Consider the following 19,354-nt stretch of genomic DNA (forward strand, 5'->3'; position numbering starts at 1 on the left):
CACATTGTAGGCAGACACCTAACCGTCTGAGCCACCAGGGAAGTTCTCCCCACTACTGGGGAGAGACCATAATATGGCTCCCTCTCAGCCATATGACAATTAGGAGACCCCAGGCAGCCCCTGTTCTTGACTCTGAATAAGAAAGATCACTCACAAGAGCAAGGTCCTATTCCCTGAAGTTTGGGGCAAAAGAATCCTTGGGAAGTCTATAAATATTCAATCTGTAAAAATTAACCTTAAGCCAGAAGCCGCTTATCCTAACAAGACATAAAGTTGGGAGCAAAAAAAGTTTGCGACAGCTCCCAGATAAATTCTGAAACCGTGGCCTCTTAGTACCCCATCAGTCTCCATAGTGAGCAAGTGTTGGTCTCTCAGTCGGGTCTGACTCTGCGACCCCATGGACGGTAGCCCGCCAGGCTCCTCTGTCCGTGGAATTCTCCAGGCAAGAATGCTGGAGTGGGTAGCCACTCTCTTCTCTGGTGGATCTTCCCAACCCAGGGATCGAACTGGGGTCTCCTGCATTGCAGGCAGATTCTTCACTGTCTGAGCCACCAGGGAAGCCCCATGCAATATCCTAATTCTGCCAGTTGCTAAGTCAGTGGGGGAATATTGAATAGTCCAAGACCTGTACACAGAACTGTACACAGGGGGCGGTCCCTATCAGTCCCTGCGTGGCCAGCCCTTCTATTGGTCCAGATTCCTGGAGAAGCCAAGCAGCTTACTGCGCTTGCCCTCAAGAGCGCCCTCTTTGGAATCCCATCTCATCCCTCCTCTCAGTGTCTGTTTGCCTTTGAGTGAACTGACCCCCGGTGGGGCCCAGTGCAGCAATATGCCTGGGCAGCGCGGCCTCAGGGGTTTCAAGGCGGCCCACACTTGTTTGCCCAGGCCCTAGGGAAAGAACGGAGGGAAACACACCCCAAAGAAGAGGCTATTCTACAGTATGCAGACAGCATGTTAATATGGAATCCTGCCACGGAGGCCTCAGATCAGAAGAGCACCGAAGCCTTCAATTTCCTTGAGACCTGGGTTCACAAGTTCTTCCAAATGAAGGCACAGCTCTCAAAACAACAAGTCAAATATCTGAGATATGTTATAAACCCCGGAAGCAGACAGCTACCTCCAGATAGGAAACAGCCTATCTTAGGCCTGAGCCATGGGCAGCAAAGCAAAAACTCTCAGTTTATCCAAGGGAACAGCAGGGCAGATTGGGAGGCAAAGAAAACAGCCCCGAGGCCCATACCAGCTAGAACCGACACTGGAAAAGCCTTGGCCTCAGCAGACACTCAGTCACCAACGCTTGTTACTCAGTACAGCTGGGGAGACTGGAGAGTGGCCTGCTAGTCTGTTCTCTTGGATCCTACAAGCCATAAAGAGCTGTCTGCCGGGAGGTTTTCATTTTCACAGCCCTTTTCTTTTCAGTCGACGTTGATTTATGCCATATCTCCTCTAGCGCCCCACTGTCTTCTCAAGTGTCGCAAACCTGTGACTTTTCGGCCCAAGAAGGACACCTGGAACCAACAGGGCCAGATCTCCCATTCTAAAAGTAGAGAAACATGTTAAACTTTAATCCTGATATAAACAGAAATATACACCCAAGCAGAATGACCTCATGGCAGGGATGACGTCATCCACTGACTGGTCAACAGCTAAGGGAGCCCTCTCAAAGCTCACCTGATCCCTTCCCCGTCCAGGCCCTTTAGTGACTATCGTTCTTCTTTCTAGCCCTTGTTTGTTTAACCTTTGATTAAGTTTGTGTCTACTAGGCTCCAAAGTTTGAAGTAAGGCTCATGATGGCTCAAGGAGTTCAACCCATTCCTGTGGAGGGTGGTTCAGGTCCCTGCAGGTCCTTGGAAAAGTCAGCAAGGGACTTCTATACCTCTAGAGAAACCTCCGGTCTCTGGGAAGACCAGCAGGAAGAAGTTTCAGAAGGAGACCTTCGGTCCCCTACCCCTTACAAATAAGGGTGTAGAGTCTCTCAGTGGGAAGTGAGACAGGCTGGGACCCGGAACCCTTTTCTGCAATGCTTGCACCTAGACACACCTGTCCTCTAGCAACAAGACACAAAGAAACTCTATGGCACTAAAAATAACTTCATGCGTGCACAGTTGGGGTAAATTCTGGACAAAAGATACAAAAAAACCCCAAACCAACCCTTAGTTATCACCTCGGAAAAGTCAGGAACAAACGCAGGGGATAGGGAGCAAAAGCCGGGTAGCCCGCATGCGCCCTGCTCACAACAGCACCTGAGGGGTGGGCAGGCCAGCCCTGCAGTCCCACGCCTGGACACACCCATACCCTCAGCCCACAGAAGGAACAAGCTTGCCCACCCCCCACCCCCCCCAATAAGCGAGCAAGCAAGGGAATCTGTCACTTCTCACTGCCCTCTGTTGCCGCAGAGCCCCCAGTAAAACCTTGCCTGAACTTCTCCTCTGGCCTCTGGCCAATCTCTACTGTCCGGCCTCTGGTCAGTTTCTGTTGACTGGGAAAGGCCAAGAGCCCTGGTCCCCACGGCTCCCACGCACCACCCTCACAGGGGCCTCTCTGCTTTGGTCATGAAGAGCAGACTCTTAGGACACACGGCTTTAGGGAACCAGTACAAACTTGAACCACTTGAGCCGGGAACACCCAGTCTGTCTGGGAAAAGGATTTCCTCCAGGAGCCCTGCCCTGAGACCCAGCCTAAGCCAACTCAGTCTGCCTCCTTCCATCAGTGAAAGACAACTTCTGCGTCAACTGTCAGAAAAAAGAGGCGGCCGCGCACCCGGTCTTCCGAGAGATGCGTGCCCCCACCCCGGCACCCAGGGGCTCCCGTGAGCAGGCAGAGGACTGGGTCCTGCTCCCACTGATCCCCTGAAGGATGGTGGGAGTCCCGGGTCCCTCCCTACCTCTCTCCACTGGTCAAGCAAGGGGAGACTCCAGGGGCTGGGGTTTGACTGCAGCCCTGGTTAGAACCCAGGAGAAGGGGACCCACAGAGCCGGTTTTCCCATTCATGCCTCGGGCTGCTGCTCTGGCAGGCTCAGCGCAATGGGCCCCAGCTGCGGTGAATGAACAGTGCCTGGGCCGGCCCAGGGCACAGGCACACAAGTCAGGTCCCAGTGTCCCGGCCCGCCCCCAGGAGCGGCCCCTGCTGCAGGGTGCCCCCCTACCCACCCCCCAGCTACAGGGTCCCTTCCCCCTCTGGCTACAGGGTGCCCCCTTCCCCCTCTGGCTGCAGGGTGCCCCCCTACCCCCCCCCCCCAGCTGCAGGGTGCCCCCCTACCCCCCCCCCCCCCCCCGCTGCAGCGTGCCCCCTTCCCCCCTCTGGCTGCAGGGCGCTCCCAGGAGCGGCCCCTGGCTGCAGGGTGTCTCCCTTTACCCCCGGCTGCAGGGTGCCCCCCTTCACCCCCTGGCTGCAGGGTGCCCCCAGGAGCGCCCGGCTGCAGGGTGCCCCCCTCCCCCCCCACTGGCTGCAGGGTGCCCCCCTCCCCCCTCCCCTGGCTGCAGGGTGCCACCCTTCCCCCCGCCCCCCCAGCTGGAGCTTGCACTGCGGGTGCTCACTGAGCTGGGCTCTGTGTAGGGGGCACATGAATGGCCCTGTGCGTGGCTCCTGAGGCGTCCAGGTGCCTGGCAGTCCACTTGCCCGCAGAGCCTGGGTTTTGCATGGGCAGTCACAGGAGCTGGGCTGGCCCACCCAGGGCTTGGGAGGGTGGGGATGAGAGCAGGCGGTTCCCACGAGAGAGAGGAATGATTGCCAGGAAGCCACAGGGTGGGGCGGGAGGGCCAGGCTGAGCCTCCACCCCCCACCCCGGGGGCACAGAGCACCCTAGCTACGCGCTGCCCCTTCCTCCTCCTCTCCCACTCTGGTCTGTTCCCTTCTGCCTCTCGACCCCCAGCCTCACAGGTGGCCTTGGTTGACGCTTGTTGTATCGGGTTAGGGCTGGGCTGGGCTCTGCCATCCAGGACGCAGGCTGTGCCTACAGAGCTTCCTTGCCCCTTGGCCAGCTCCTCCTTCCCTCCCTCACTCCCTCCCTGCTTCCTGCTCTGACCCCGCCCCCACCAACCCCCCACTCCCCAGATGTCCTGGGTTCCAACTTCCCACACTGGCACTGCGAGAGACTTTGACCCAGGAGGGGCTTTGACCGAGCAGTCTTCGCAGCAGAAGGAAGTCCTTCAGTGACCACCTGCTCCCTCCTCTGGGGCCCAGACAAGTGGAGGAAAGAGAGAGAGCTCCGGAGATGCGGCTGTTGGGGGTGCTTCTACCTGGGGGAGACCTGGCCGTCGAATCAGGACAGCTGTCCTCGAGGGTCTGCCCTCCACCCTCCACCACCCTGGGCACGTCCAGCCTCCTCTGTCTGTGGAATTCCCCAGGCAAGAATACTGGAGTGGGTAGCCATTCCCTTCTCCAGGGGATCTTTCCTGCCCGGGGACTGAGCCTCGGTCTCCTGCATGGCAGGTGGATTCTCTACCCATGTGAGCCAGCAGAGAAGCCCTACTTCCCTGGGAGACATCACCATTCCTGCCGGCGACCATCCACCACACACGCAAAGCCTTCTCCGCACCCGTCTCCCGGTTCAGGACCGCCGGCTCTAACCCCGCTGGGCACGCTTGGCCAGAAGGTCAGATCCCTTGAGAGGTGCCCACAGCCCTGTTCCTGGAGCCCTTGGCCCTCCCCACTCACCTCTGGGATCCATGGCTCCTGGGAGGACCTGCAAGCCGGGTGCTTGGAGACAGAGGCCGGGGATGGGAGGCTGCGGTCAGCTCAGCAGAAGCTGAAGGGAGCTCCGACCTCAGGCTCAGAGCCAGAGCTGAGGACTGAGGTCCAGCCCCTTCCCCAGGGCCAATCCTGCTTGCCTGTTCGGGGTGGGAGGGGCCTCAGCAGCTCACCTGTTTGCCCAGATCTGCCCAGGGCCGCCAGCCAGGTCAGTCCCACGACGGAAACCAGACTTGTTGGCTGGATGCCCAAAGCTGGCTGCCCCCCTCAGCTTGGGGGCAGCGTTCTGCCCACACCTCAGATCACAGAGGGGCCCTGTGGGCTGCTCCCCCTGCTCGCAGGGCCAAGCCCTGCCCCGCGCTCTGGCCCTCAGCCCGGTGAGGGGTGTGGGTGTTAGACCCCTGCTTGCCTCACCCCCACACCCTCCTTGGCCGTCACCCTGGGGACTGCTTTTCTCAAACACCTGGTGCCTCACCCACCTGACGCGGAACAGCCCGGAGGCCCTGGACACTCACTGGGCCCCATCATCCTCTCTGGAGGGAAGCTTCTGTTTCCAGAGAATTCCAGCATTTGGCGGTAAAGAGGAGCTTCAGTGAAGTTGTCTCCTGTGTCTTCTAGGGAGGTCCATCTGGGGAGCGGGAACCTCAGGCCGGTGGGCCTCATTCAGAAATCCAACACAGCCCAGCTCACCAGCTCAGAGAGGGGCAGAGGAGATGGCAGCCCTCTCTCTGCCCCCTCCCCCAGCTCACGCTTCGTGCACCGGTCCCCCCCACCCCCAGCCGAGGGAGGGGGACGAGGGAACCAGGCTGGATGGGGAGCAGCATCCTGAGCAGTGGCTCACAGGCTCAGCCTACAACCTGGACGCTCTCCCCTCTCTAGCTTCCATCCCTGGGTGCCGGCCACCGGGGAAGGAGGAGAGGGTCCTTCCACCAGCATCCCAAGGGAAGGTCCTAGCCTTTGCTGAGCCGGGGCTGGGAGAGCCAGAGGGAAAGACCGAAATCATGCCATTTACAGCAACATGGATGGACCCAGAGATGATCACACTGAGTGAAGCAAGAGAAGGACAAATATCACATGATCTCACTTATATGTGGAATCTAAAAAATGATACAGATGAACTTCTTTACAAAGCAGAAATAGACTCACAGACATAGAAAACAAATTTATGGTTACCAAAGAGGAAAGGATGGGAGAGGGATAAATTAGGAGTCTGAGACTAGCACATATACACACTATTGTATATAAAAGAGACAACCAACAAGGACTTACTGTATATCACAGGGAACTTGACTCAATATCTTATAGTAACCTATAATAGAAAAGAATCTAACATATATATACGAATTCTAAAGATTCAGTGTATATATATATATATATATATGAATCACAAAGATTATATATATGAATCTTTTCTGTATACCTGAAACTAACACATTGTTCAGTTCAGTTCAGTCGCTCAGTCGTGTCCGACTCTTTGCAACCCCATGAATCGCAGCACGCCAGGCCTCCCTGCCCATCACCAACTCCCGGAGTTCACTCAGACTCACGTCCATTGAGTCGGTGATGCCATCCAGCCATCTCATCCTCTGTCGTCCCCTTCTCCTCCTGCCCCCAATCCCTCCCAGCATCAGAGTCTTTTCCAATGAGTCAACTCTTCTCATGAGGTGGCCAAAGTACTGGAGCTTCAGCTTTAGCATCATTCCTTCCAAAGAAATCCCAGGGCTGATCTCCTTCAGAATGGACTGGTTGGATCTCCCTGCAGTTCAAGGCACTCTCAAGAGTCTTCTCCAACACCACAGTTCAAAAGCATCAATTCTTCGGTGCTCAGCCTTCTTCACAGTCCAGCTCTCACATACATACATGACCACAGGAAAAACCATAGCCTTGACTAGACAGACCTTAGTTGGCAAAGTAATATCTCTGCTTTTGAATTTACTATCTAGGTTGGTCATAACTTTTCTTCCAAGGAGTAAGCGTCTTTTAATTTCATGGCTGTAGTCACCATCTGCAGTGATTTTGGAGCCCAAAAAATAAAGTCTGACACTGTTTTCACTGTTTCCCCATCTAGTTCCCATGAAGTGATGGGACCGGATGCCATGATCTTCGTTTTCTGAATGTTGAGATTTAAGCCAACTTTTTCACTCTCCTCTTTCACTTTCATCAAGAGGCTTTTTAGTTCCTCTTCACTTTCTGCCATAAAGGTAATGTCATCTGCATATCTGAGGTTATTGATATTTCTCCCGGCAATCTTGATTCCAGCTTGTGTTTCTTCCAGTCCAGCGTTTCTCATGATGTACTCTGCATAGAAGTTAAATAAGCAGGGTGACAATATACAGCCTTGACATACTCCTTTTCCTATTTGGAACCAGTCTGTTGTTCCATGTCCAGTTCTAACTGCTGCTTCCTGACCTGCATACAGATTTCTCAAGAGGCAGGTCAGGTGGTCTGGTATTCCCATCTCTTTCAGAATTTTCCACAGTTTATTGTGATCCACAGTCAAAGGCTTTGGCATAGTCAATAAAGCAGAAATAGATGTTTTTCTGGAACTGTCTTGCTTTTTCCATGATCCAGCAGATGTTGGCAATTTGATCTCTGGTTCCTCTGCCTTTTCTAAAACCAGCTTGAACATCAGGGAGTTCACGGTTCACGTATTGCTGAAGCCTGGCTTGGAGAATTTTGAGCATTACTTTACTAGCATGTGAGATGAGTGCAACTGTGCGGTAGTTTGAGCATTCTTTGGCATTGCCTTTCTTTGGGATTGGAATGAAATCTGACCTTTTCCAGTCCTGTGGCCACTGCTGAGTTTTCCAAATTTGCTGGCATATTGAGTGCAGCACTTTCACAGCATCATCTTTCAGGATTTGAAACAGCTCAACTGGAATTCCATCACCTCCACTAGCTCCGTTCGTAGTGATGCTTTCCAAGGCCCGCTTGACTTCACATTCCAGGATGTCTGGCTCTAGGTGAGTGATCACACCATCGTGATTATCTGGGTCGTGAAGATCTTTTTTGTGCAGTTCTTCCGTGTATTCTTGCCACCTCTTCTTACACATTGTAAATCAACTATATTTCAATAAAATTTTTTTTAAAAAAGAGTTGACTGAAAATCAACGGTCACCTTTACCTCATACCATATACATGAAAGTTAAATCCCTTTTTAGTTAATTTTTGTGAGCCTAGATGTAAGAGCTCATAAATAAAAGCTCTCAGGGGAAAACAGGTCTCTTGACTTGGACTCAGTGGTGGGCTGTTAGATGCACCTCCAGAAGCATAAGAAGGAAAGAGAGACAGTGAGCTGGGCTTCATCTGGAGTCTAAGCTTTTGTGCAGCAAAGAACACTCCTGAGAGCGGGAAAGCAACCGCAGGACAGAGGGCGGGATACTTGCAAACTGTAAATCTGATAAGTAGCCAGTGTCCGGAATGTATAAGGAACCTTTAGGACGCAGCAAACAGCACTCACTTTCAGAATGGATGATTCTCAAAATACACATTGCCAATAAGCACGTGAAGAGATGCTCAGCCCCCCAGCCATCAACGACACTCACACACATCAAAGCCACAGTGAGACAGCCCTTCACACCAAATCCAAATGAGAAGGAAAATGGCAAGTGATGTGAGGGTGTGGAGACGTCGGAACCCTCACGCTTTGCATGGGAATGGGAAGTGGTGCAGTCGCCGTGGTAAACCGTTTGGCAGTTCCCCTAAAATGTAAACGAAGAATTATCCCATGACCCAGCAATTCCACTCCTCAGTATGGACCCAAAGTAATTGAAAACAGATACAAAGACAAGTACACGCACCCAAACGTTCACAGCAACATTGTTCACAGTAGCCAAAAGGTAGAAAGAACCCCAGTGTCCATCAACAGATGAATGGTTAAACAGTGTGGTCTACTCGAACCACGGAGTGTTATTCAGCCGTAACAAAGAATGAAGTATTGATACATGCCACCTCGTGGATGGACCTCAAAAAACAATGTGATCAGTTAAACGAGACACAAAGACCCAGATCAATCACATAATTCCACTTATAAGAAGTATTCAGAAGAGGGGAGTCTGTAGAGATGAACCCAGACTGGTGGTCGGCAGGCGAGGACTAGGAGGGAACGGGGAGTGACTGTTTGCTGGGTCCTGGATCTTTTTAGGGTGCGATGAAAACGTTCTGGGCAAAATTCAGACAATGGCTCCACAGGATTGTGAATCGACTAGGCGCCACTGAGTTGCACACTTTAAAATTACTGATGTGTGTGAGCTTCCTCTTCACACTTTTTGAAAAATCGACCGTGTTGTATTTTCTACCACAGGCTCATGATGAATAAATAAGGATATTTGCTTTCCCAGAAACCACGTCTCCCAGTTCCTGGGGCTGGGTTTTTCTTACCAGGAGAAGTTTGGGCTTTGATGGGTCTGGCGGGGGACGTGGGGAGAGGCAGAGGGAGGGTCTCCAGTGCTCTCCAAGCCTGGGATGGCCAGACATCTGCTGGGGGCACGCGCAAGAGCACCCGTGGGGCTGGACACTGAGATCGAGGCCTGGGGAACAGAGCGTGGGACCCTGGAGGCCCAGCCTGAGGTCAGGGCCGAGGACGCCCGTGCGGCTGCAGGAGCAGCGGTCAGCACGCAGCCAGGAGAGAGAGGAACGGGGCGCGCTCACAGGGCGGTGACTCAGGCTGGGTCGAAGTTCCAAATACCAAGCACGCAGGTGGGGCAGAGCCTGACTCAGTGGAAATTAAGGGAAAATAAAGGTGACCTTGCTCAAGCCCGGCTGCCAAGGAGCCCATCCAGACAGGCCACAACCTCCCTACAGCTCTGGCTCTTTCCTCAAACTTTCTTCCACCCTTGCCTCACCAAAGGGGGCATCCCGCCGGTCTTCTCTGCCTCTGCGCCTGGCCTGCCGGGCCCTGCCCCTGGGCTCCGGGGCTGTGCTCCCCGCGGCTGGCCCCAGCCCTGCCCTGAGCTGGTCTGGTCAATCCAGTCTCCCCCGGCCGGGGCTCCTGGCGCCTTATCTCCAGATTCTCGATACCCAGGACCATTTCCTTCTCGGCCAAATAAACAGCATTCGCTCCTTGCTCTCTGCACCCCTCAGCCACCCAGCAGCTGTGTGGCCAGGTCACCTTAGAGGGAAAGGCTTTGAACACAGGCCCACAGATCCAACGCGCCCTCCACGTGCCCTAGCCACCCACCTTGGTTCCCCTGCTGCCTGAAGCCCACCAGAGCAAACTCCCTGTGGCCCCCCTAGCAATCCTTCACCTCTCCCCCAGCCCCACACCTGCCCCAGCACTCCTCCCCTTCAACTGGTCTCCAGGGCCCCCTTAGGCACGGCTCCCCCGGGGTTCTCCCTGACTCCCCAGGCCTGCAGGCATCGGGCACTGCCCCGTGGAAGGCCTGCCCACACCACTGAACAGTGCTTCCTGTCCCCTGCAGAATGCGAGCCCCGAGGGCAGGCTGGCACACATTTTGTCACCGTGTCCACAACAAGATGTTGCATAAAGGTTCACATGCTAGGTGACTAGGGTTGTGGCCGACTGCACGGCAGATGCTGTCGGAGGTACCAGGTTTGGAGGCCTGGTGAAGAAAGGAGGGTAAGGACCCCTGCCCCTCTCTCTCCCCAGCACCGCAGCCTCCACCCAGCGCAGTGGCCTCGACCCCCTTCCCCCCACCATCAGCTAGGTGCCCCCCTGTGTCCGCCTCCTCCAAGGGGCACAGACTTGGATTACTGTGATATTGAATGGTTTGCCTTGGAAACGAACAAAGATCATTCTGTCGTTTTTGAGATTGCATCCAAGTACTGCATTTTGGACTCTTGTTGACTATGATGGCTACACCATGTCTTCTAAGGGATTCTTGCCTACAGTAGTATATATAATGATCATTTGAGTTAAATTCACCCATTTCAGTCCATTTTAGTTTGCTGATGCCTAAAATGTTGATATTCACTTTTGCCATCTTCTGTTTGACCACTCCCAATTTATCTTGATCCATGGACCTAACATTCCAGGTTCCTATGCAATATTGCACTTTACAGCATCGGAGTTTATTTCCATCACCAGTCACCTCCACAACTGGGTGTTGTTTTTGCTTTGGCTCCGTCTCTTCACTCTTTCTGGAGTTATTTCTCCACTGATCTCCAGTAGCATATTGGGCACCTACTGACCTGGGGAGTTCATCTTTCAGCGTCCTATCTTTTTGCCTTTTCATACTGTTCATGGGGCTCTCAAGACAAGAATACTGAAGTGGTTTGCCATTCCCTTCTCCAGTGGACCATGTTCTGTCAGACCTCTCCACCGTGACCCATCCGTCTTGCCTACATGGCATGGCCATAGTTTCACTGAGTTAGTCAAGGCTGTGGTCCATGTGATCAGTTTGGTTAGTTTTCTGTGATTGTGGTTTTCAGTCTGTCTGCCCTCTGATGGAGAAGGATAAGAGGCTTACAGAAGCTTCCTGATGGAGAGACTCACTGTAGGGGAGACTGGGTCTTGTTCTGATGGGCGGGGCCATGCTCAGTAAATCTTTAATCCAGTTTTCTCTTGATGGAAGGGGCTGTGTTCCCTTCCTGTTGATTGACCTGAGGCCAAACTACGGTGGAGGTGATGAAGATGATGGCGACCTTCTTCCAAAGGTCCCAGGCATGCACTGCCACATTCAGTGCCCCCGACCCTGCAGTGGGCCGCCACCAACCCACGCCTCCCCAGAGACTCCTGGACACTCCCGGGCGAGTCTGGGTCGGTCTCTCGTGGGGTCCCGGCTCCTTTCTCCTGGGTCCTGGTGCACAAGGTTTGTCTGTGCCCTCCCAGAGTCCGTTTCCCAGTCCTGGGTAAGTTCTCATGGCTCTATGGTGGGGTTAACGGCGACCTCCTCCCAGAGGGCTTATGCCGCACCAAGGTCTGTGGCACCCAGAGCCTCTGCCCCTGTGGCAGGCAACTGCTGGCCTGTACCCCAACAGGAGACACTCAAACACAGTTCTGGCTCAGTCTCTGAGGGGTCCTGGTGCTCACAAGGTTTGTCTGAGCCCTCTGAGCGTCTCTGGCAGGTATGGGGTTTGATTCTAAATGTGATTTCGCCCCTCCTACCGTCTTACTGGGGCTTCTCCTTTGCCCTTGGATGTGGGGTATCTTGTTTTGGTGGGATCCAACATTCTCCTGCCATCAGCGAGTTGTAATTTAGTTCTTGCAGGAGAAGATGAGAGCACATCCTACTTCACCATTTTGTAGTCCCATCAACATGCCACCATAAAAAGATATTCCAGAGTTATTTACTACATTCCCCCATATACATATATACACACACAAACACACATACATATGTATATACATTTGTTGGTGCTGTTGTTCAGTGACTAAGACCTGTCCAATTCTTTGTGCCCCACAGACTGCAGCATACCAGGCTTTCCTGTCCTTCACTATTGCCCAGAGTTTGCTCAAACTCATGTCCATTGAGTCGGTGATGCCATCCAACCATCTCATCTTCTGTCATCCCCTTCTCCTCCTGCCCTCAATCTTTCTCAGCATCAGGGTCTTTTCCAATCAGTCAGCTCTTTGCATCAAGTGGGCAAAGTATTGGAGCTTCAGCATCAGTCCTTCCAATGAATATTCAGAGTTGCTTTACTTTAAGATTGACTGATTTGATCTCCTTGCTGTCCAAGGGACTCTCAAGAGTCTTTTCCAACACCACAGTTCAAAAGCATCAATTCTTCAGTGCTCAGCCTTCTTTGTGACCCAACTCTCAAATCTGTATAAGACTGCTGGAAAGACCATAGCTTTGTCTATACAGACTTTTGTTGGCAAAGTGGCATCTCTGTTTTTTAATACGCTGTCTAGGTTGGTCACAGCTCTCCTTCCAAGGAGCAAGCGTCTCTTACTTTCATGGCTGTAGTCGCTGTCTCAGCGACTTTGGAGCCCAGAGAAGAAAGCCTGGGACTGCTCCCATGCTTTCCCCTTCTGTTTGCCAGGAAGCGATGGGGCCGGATGCCATGATCTTCGTTTTTTGAATGTTGAGTTTTAAGCCAGCTTTTTCACTCTCCTCTTTAACCCTCATCAGGAAGCTCTTTAGTTCCTCTTTGCTTTTTGCCATTAGAGTGGTATCATCTGCCTCTCTGAGGTTGTTGATTTCTCCCAGCAATGTTGATTCCAGCTTGTGAGTGGTCCAGCCCGGCATTTTGCATGATGTACCCTGCATATAAGTTAAGCAGGCAGGGTTCCAATATACAGCCTTGACATAATCGTTTCCCAATTTTGAACAAGTCTGTTGTTCTATATCCAGTTCTAATGGTTGCTTCTTGTTCTGCATACAGGTTTCTCAGGAGGCAGATAAGGTGGTCTGGTATTCCCACCTCTTTAAGAATTTTCCACAGTTTGTTGTGATCCACACAGTCAAAGGCTTTCGTGTAGTCAATGAAGTAGAAGTAAGTGTTTTCCTAGAAATCCCCTTGCTTTCTCTATGATCCAACAGATGCTGGCAATTTGATCTCTGGTTCGCCTGCCTTTTCTAAACCAGCTTGAACATCTGGAAGTTCTCGGTGTTCCAGAAACCGAGAAGCCTAGCTCAGAGGATTTTGAATATAACCTCACTAGCATTTTAACGACCCTTCATTTTTACTGCACCACCCTCGACATTTAGTTTTTGACATCTTTGTGTGTGTGTGTGTATCCCTTAACTACTTATTTTGGATATAGATGACTTTACTACTTTTGTCTTTTAACCTTCCTACTATCATTGACATATGTTTGCCTTTACCAAGGAGCTTTAGCTGTGGCCTTCTCTTTTCAACTTGGAGAAGTTCTTTTAACACTTCTTGTAGAGCTGTTTTGATGGTGCTGACCTCTTTTAGCTTTTGTCTAAAACTTTCGATCTTTCCATGAAATCTGAATAAAAGCCTTGCTGAGTACTCTTGGTTGTAGGTTTATCCTTTTCATCACTTTAAGTATATCATGCCACTCACTCTCTCCGGCTCACAGTTTCTGCTGAAAAGGTTAGCCTGATGGGAGTTACCTTGTATGTTACTTTTCTGTTGTTGATTATAATATTCCCTCTTTATCTTTAATCTTTGCCCTTTTAATTAGTGTGTGTCTTGGTGTGACCCTCTTTGGGTTGATTCCCGTTGAGATCGTCTTTGCTTCCTGGACTGGATGTCTGCTTCCATTCCCAGGTTAGGGGGTTTTCAGCTATTATGTCTTCAAGCATGCTCCCAGCCCCTTTCTTCCTGCCTTCTTCTTCTGGGACCCCTATAATCATGACTTTTTTTTTCTGTGTCCCTTACAGTGTTTTTAGGAGGGTTTATTCTCTCATATGAGTTTCCCTGGTGGCTCAGATGGTAAAGAATCTGCCTGCGACGTGGGAGACCCGGGTTCGATCCCTGGGTTGGGAAGATCCTCTGGAGAAGGGAATGGCTACACACTCTAGTATTCTTGCCTGGAGAATTCCATGGACGGAGGAGCCTGGTGGGCTACATCCCTGGGGTCACAAAGAGTCGGACACAACTGAGCCACGGACACAACACAGCCAGTCATCCTTTCATATGCTAATTCTAATTTTACTTAATTTCTGGGATGATTTCTTTTTTCCACTCTCTCTCCGTTTGTCTCACTTAGATTTTTAAACCCTTCTGTTGAATATTTCCTCCAGAAGCTCATGTTTTTCTGTTTTGTCCTTTAAGGAGGAGATTGTTTCATTTTTTGGAAATTCATGGAGAAATATCAGACAAAAGTCCATCTGTTTTATAAATTTTTTTTGGTATGGCGTCTTCATTTTCCACAAGTGTCACCTTTTCTTTTCTTCTTTTTTAATCCCGTAATCTTATTGCATAGATCGTCTGCTATTTCCCATTTTGAAACTCATCCTCAAATAAGGTATTTCCTGGCATAGATAGTTGCACAAGCGTCATTGTGGGAGGGAAAAGATCATAATTAAGGGCAATAAGGATTTCCTTAATGTGTAAGTTCCTTTAGCCTTTACATCCCTGAGTCAGAAAAGGAAGCTTTAAGGTTGTTCCCAGGGCATCGTCTCTCTAATCCCAGCCTCCAACAGTCCTGCCAATAAACCTTATCATGCAGGTCTCCACTCAACGCCCTGCCCTCTGCTGCTCAAGCAGAGCTCCACGCAGGCTCTGACTGCTGCCTTGCCCATGCCATCCTCATTGCCAGAGCAGGATTTTGTGTTTGCACCTTGGAGAAGGGGCCTCACCACTGCTTCCGGAGATCTGGAGCCCAGCACAACCCCTCCTCCCTTCATTTGGCTCTCCTGACGCCTCTCTACTATTTTCCACACCCTGCCCACTTCTGTATGGTCCAGGATATTAAATGCGTCTTTAGTTACCTCCAGGGGGTGTTTTCTCTCCGAGTTGCTCTGTGGTACTTTCTGAAAGGAGACTAGAGGAATCTTCAAGTTGGATATGCCCTGATATCTTTTAAATCCTCTTTCTGCTTAAATTAATTAATGCAGTTAAATTAATTGCATCCAAGAGTCCTGATTGACATAAAAATTTGTGCCAAGAGTGGAGGCAGGTGGCATTTGCTCAGCAGGCAGGAGGGCTCTGAAGAACAGCCTTGCTCTCTCTCTTTCCATGTAGAACTGTAGCCATGTGCCTTGCTTTGGGCAGCGAAGTGTGACCAGAAGTGACACACCACACTCCCAGGGAAAAGCTCTCAGTCTCAACGAGCACTCTGTTTTTCAACCAATAAACTTCATTATTGCTACTCTTGGCCAAGGCAAGCAGCATGCGGGATCTCAGCTCACTGACCAGGGGCTGAAACCATGCCCCTTGCAGTGGAGGCATAAGGCTCAGCCACTGGGCTGCCAGGGAAGTCCCTACATTTATTTCCTAAGAGCAGTTTTAGGTTCACGGCAAAATTGAGTGGAAAGTATAAACAGTTTCCATAAAACCTCTTGTCTCCACACACACAGCCTCCCCGACTACCGGCATCCTGCACCACAGATGGTGATCCATGGACCTACACGGACACGCCATCATCACCCAAGGTCCAGTTTACACTAAGAGTCACTCTTGGTGCTGTACATTCTTCAAAAGTGAAAAGTGAAAACATCCGTCACTCAGTCGGGCCTGACTCTTTGTGACCCCAAGGACTGTAGCCCGCCAGGCTCCTCTGCCCATGGCATTCTCCAGCCAAGAACACTGGAGGGGGTATCCATTCCCATCTCCAGGGGATCTTCCTGACCCAGGGATCGAACCCTGGCCTCACACATTGCAAGTGGATTCTTGGCCATCTGAGCCGCCAGGGAAGCCCTGTGCACCCGATGGGTTTTGACACATGTATAATGGCGTGCACCCACCATCACAGGGTCGTACAGAATCGCTTCAGTGCCCTAAACGTCCTCTGTGCTCTGCCTTTTCGTCCCTCCATCTCCCCTTAATCCCTGGCAACCACTGATCTTTCTACTGTCTGCATAGTTTTGCCTTTTCCAGACTGTCATAAATAGCTGGAATCGATCAGTTTGTCGGCTTTTCAGATTGGGTTCTTTCACTTAGTATTATGTATTTATGTTGGTCTGAATGGACCAACATTTATTTATCCATTGGCCTCCTGAAGGACATCTTTTTCTTTTTTTTTTTTTGAGGATAATTGCTTTCCAATATTGTGTTGGTTTCTGCCATACATCAACACGAATCAGTCACAGGTATACACATGTCCCCTCCCTTGTGGACGCCCCTCCCATCACCCACCCCACCCCGCCCCTCTGGGTTGCCACAGGGCACCAGGTTGACCTCCCTGGGTCACACAGCAAACTCGCACTTGCTATCTGTCTTCCATATGGCAATGTATATGTTTCCGTACCCTCTCAGCTCATCCCGCCTTCTCCTTCCCCTACTGTGTCCACAACTCCGCTCTCTATATCTGTGTCTCCATTGCTGCCCTGCAAATAGGTTCATCAATACCATCTTCCTAGAGTCCATACACGTGTGTTAATACACAGTATTTGTCTTTATCTTTCTGACTTACTTCACACTATAATAGGCTCTACATTCATCCACCTCATTAGGACTGACTTGAATACACGCTTTTTTTATAGTTGCGTGTGGATAGTTGTGTGAATCACAACAAACTGTGGAAAATTCTTAAAGAGTTGGGAATATCAGACCACCTTACCTGCCTCCTGAGAAATCTGTATGCAGGTCAAGAAGCAACAGTTAGAACCGGAAATGGAACAACAGATTGGGTCCAGATCTGGAAAGGAATATGTCAAGGCTGTATATTGTCACCCTGCTTATTTAACTTATTTAACTCTCACACAGTACATCATGCGAAATGCTGGGCTGGATGAAGCACAAGCTGGAATCAAGATTGCCGGGAGAAATATCAATAACCTCAGATATGCAGATGACAACACCCTTATGGCAGAAAGTGAAGATGAACTAAAAAGCCTCTTGATGAAAGTGAAAGAGTAGAGTGAAAAAGTTGGCTTAAAACTCATTCAGAAAACTAAGATCACGGCATCTGGTTCCATCACTTCACAGCAAATAGACAGGGCAACAGTGAGAGACTTTATTCTGGGGGCTCCAAAGTCACTGCAGATGGTGACTGCAGCCATGAAATTAAAAGATGCTTGCTCCTTGGAAGAAAAGCTATGACCAACCTAGAGAGCATATTCAAAAGCAGAGACATTACTTTGCCAACAAAGGTCCATCTACTCAAAGCTATGGTTTTTCCAGTAGTCATGTATGGATGTGAGAGTTGGACTATAAAGAAAGCTGAGCGCTGAAGAATTGATGCTTTTGAACTGTGGTGTTGGAGAAGACTCTTGGGAGTCCCTTGGACTGCAAGGAGATCAAACCAGTCAATCCTGAAGGAAATCAGTCCTGAATAATCATTGGAAGGACTGACGCTGAAGCCACAATACTTTGGCTTCCTGATGTGAAAAACTGATTCACTGGAAAAGACCCTGATGCTGGGAAAGATTGCAGGCAGGAGGAGAAGGGGCCGACAGAGGATGAGATGGTTGGATGGCATCACTGACTCAATGGACATGAATTTGAGTAAGCTCCGGGAGTTGGTGGTGGACAGGGAAGCCTGGTGTGCTGCAGTCCATGGGGTCGCAAAGAGTCAGACCCGACTGAGCGACTGAACTGAACTTCTGACCTACTTCATTCTGCGTAATAGGCTCTAGGTTCACCCACCTCTTTAGGATTGAGTTGAATATATTCTTTTTTATAGTTGAGTAATATTCCATTATATATATGTACCACAATTTTTTCTCTTCTCATCTGTCAGTGGACATCTAGGTTGCTCTGAAGGACATCGTCATTGCTTCTAAGTTTCGGCAACTGTAAATGAAGCTGTTATAGACATCCTTCTGCAGGATTTTGTATGGACATAAATTTTCACTTCATTTGGGTGAATACTACGGAGTATGATTGCCGGGTCACGTGATAAGAACTTGTTTCATCTTGTGAAACACTGCCAGTGTGCTCTAACACAGCTGTCTCACTTTGCATCTGGCAATGACTGACGCTCTGTGCTGCTCTGTGCCCTCCCCAGAATTCAGCACGCTCAGTGCTCTGCCTTTTCGCCATTTCTAACAGGTGTGCTAGGGCTTCCCTCGTGGCTCAGACGGGAAAGCGTCTGCCTGGCCTGCAACGCGGGAGACCCGGGTTCGATCCCTGGGTCGGGAAGATCCCCTGGAGAAGGAAATGGCAACCCACTCCAGTGCTCTTGCCTGGAGAATCCCATGGACAGAGGAGCCTGATAGGCTACAGTCCATGGGGTCACAAAGGGTCAGACACAACTGAGCAACTTCACCTTAATAGGTGTGTTAGTGATATCTAGTTGTTGCTTTGATTTGCCTTTCTCTAATGACATATATTGAGCATCTTTTCATGCGCTTATTTGCCATCGGCATCTCTTTCCTGTTATCTGTTCATGTTTTTTGCCCATTTTGAATTACGTTCATTTTGTGATTGCTGAGTTTAGAGAGGGTTTTGTTTTTTGTTTTGAATATTTTGGATAATGGTCCTTTATCAGTTGCATCCTTTGCAAATACTCCCTCCTAGTCTATGTCTTACGTCTATGGCTTAGAAGATTAAGTCTCTCCCTATTCCCTCGGCATTGTACTCCACAGAGCACACGTGTTTAATGAGGTCATTCGTACCAATTACCTCTTTCATGTATCATGCCTTTGATTTTGCCTCTAAAAAGTCATAACCACACCCAGGGTCATTTAGCTTTTCCACTGTTACTTTCTTTCAGTTTTATAGTTTTGCATTTTATAGTTAGATCTATGATCCATTTTGAGTTAATTTTTGTGTAAGGTGTAAGGTCTAGGTTATTTGTTTGCAGGTTGATGTCCAGTTTTTCCTACACCATTTGTTCAGAAGACTGTCTTTGCGCCGTTGTATTTCTTTTACTCTCTTTCCAAAGATTAGTCGACTACGTTTGTCAGTCTATTTCTGGGTCCTCTGTGGCCAATACCATGCTGTCTTGATTACCATAGCTTTATTACAGTCTCGAAGTTAGGTCACGGCAGTCCTCCACCTGTGTCCTTCTAAACCTTTAATATGGACTCAGCTATTCTGGGTCTTTTGTCTCTCCACATAAACTTTAGAATAAGTCTGTCAATATCCAGAATAACTTGCTGAAAATGCAAGTAGATCAAGTTGGGGAGCAGTGACATCATGACAATATCGAGCCCCCCGTCCATGAACATGGAATATCTCCCC

The sequence above is a fragment of the Budorcas taxicolor genome, chromosome 11, assembly GCF_023091745.1.
Source record: "Budorcas taxicolor isolate Tak-1 chromosome 11, Takin1.1, whole genome shotgun sequence".
Lineage (NCBI taxonomy): Eukaryota > Metazoa > Chordata > Mammalia > Artiodactyla > Bovidae > Budorcas > Budorcas taxicolor.